This window comes from Denticeps clupeoides, chromosome 12 (genome assembly GCF_900700375.1).
Source record: "Denticeps clupeoides chromosome 12, fDenClu1.1, whole genome shotgun sequence".
Lineage (NCBI taxonomy): Eukaryota > Metazoa > Chordata > Actinopteri > Clupeiformes > Denticipitidae > Denticeps > Denticeps clupeoides.
This window is the reverse complement of record NC_041718.1, coordinates 12,135,178-12,136,743: the sequence shown is the minus strand read 5'-3', so window position 1 is coordinate 12,136,743 and position 1,566 is coordinate 12,135,178.

Here is a 1,566-nt window from a genome sequence, read left to right as displayed (position 1 = left end):
GACCACACAATTGGATAAAGTTAACAGTGCATTCTTTTTTTACATCAAGAGAGAGTTGTTTGAATACAACGGTAAAGACATGAATTGTAGCATAAATCATTAATTCTCCATAATTCCAGTTATTGTTACACTACATGTAGCAGATGATACATGTCCAAAATTCAATTGAGTTTATAATCATGCTTTTTACACTGAATCGGTTTTGATATTACATATTTTCATTGCATTATGAACTTCATTCTTAGGTACACGGATGTGTTTCTGGGAGCTACCTATAAAAAGGAGTAGTTATGCCTTTGTTTTGGTATTTATGCTGTGAAGTCCTCCACCAGTCTGACAGCAACAAGTAAACTAAAAGGCCTGCATGACTCACAGTACTGCCGCAGTATTAGATGCCTTAACGACAAATAAAAGGTCCGCTTCCAATATGAACCAAACCAAACTTCCTAGCCCCGTAATCAGAAGGTTGCCGGTTCGAATCCCGATCTGCCAAGGTACCACTGAGCAAAGTACCGTCCCCACACACTGCTCATGTCATGGCTGCCCACTGCTCACCAAGGGTGATGGAGACACATTTTGTTGTGTGCATGTGTGCTGTGCTGCAGTGCCAGCAGGGCGCGCGCAACTCAATCCACGGCCCTGAAAAAAAAAAAAAAAAAAAAAAAAAAAAAAAAAAAATATATATATATATATATATATATATATATATATATATATATTATCATTGTGCAGTGTTTTATCCGAGAACAGCGAATCTCTGTCATGTTATTGTCACCAATATTGTTTGTTTGTACATAAAAGCAGTTTTTTACTTTACTTTACTTTACTTTACTTTATTTAGCAGACGCTTTTATCCAAAGCGACTTACAAGAGGAAGACACCAGCAATTCTCGTTCGATTTCTATAGAATATTGAGTTTACAAACTAAGAGCCCTGATAAGGCTCAGACTTGTCAGTGAAGAGCATGCTCAGAGAGCATGACTCTTTTCAGACTCCTTGGGACTTTCTGTCCTTCAAAGGTTCTGTTCCTTCTCAAACCTGGAAATCTGTAATGTGGCTGACCTCTGGTCTGGACCTCGCAGGTACCCCAACATGACCAGCACTTATTACACCTTAATGAGGGTCCAGATAACCATGTGTTGAGTGGGATCAGGTATGTGAAAACCAGAAAGTGTACAGCAAACTAAGCATGACCAATTGATCATTTCAAGTTACGCTCCAAACATCATGTGTTACATTTACAGCATTTACCAGACACCCTTATCCAGAGCGACTTACGATCAGTAGTTACAGGGACAGTCCCCCCCTCAAGACACTCAGAGTTAAGTGTCTTGGTCAGGGACACGATGGTAGTAAGTGGGGTTTGAACCTGGGTCTTCTGGTTCATAGGCGAGTGTTACGTTCTCCTCTAAGGCAAAAGAGAGAAATACGGCTGTACGGCTGGCAAGTCTGAAAGCCTGTAGATATTATAAGCACTTTTTAAAAATAAAGTAAACAGCAAGAGCAGGCGAATTAAGACTTGACTATTCAGTGGTTGCCGAGGCCATGTTGGACGGGGGCGTGGCC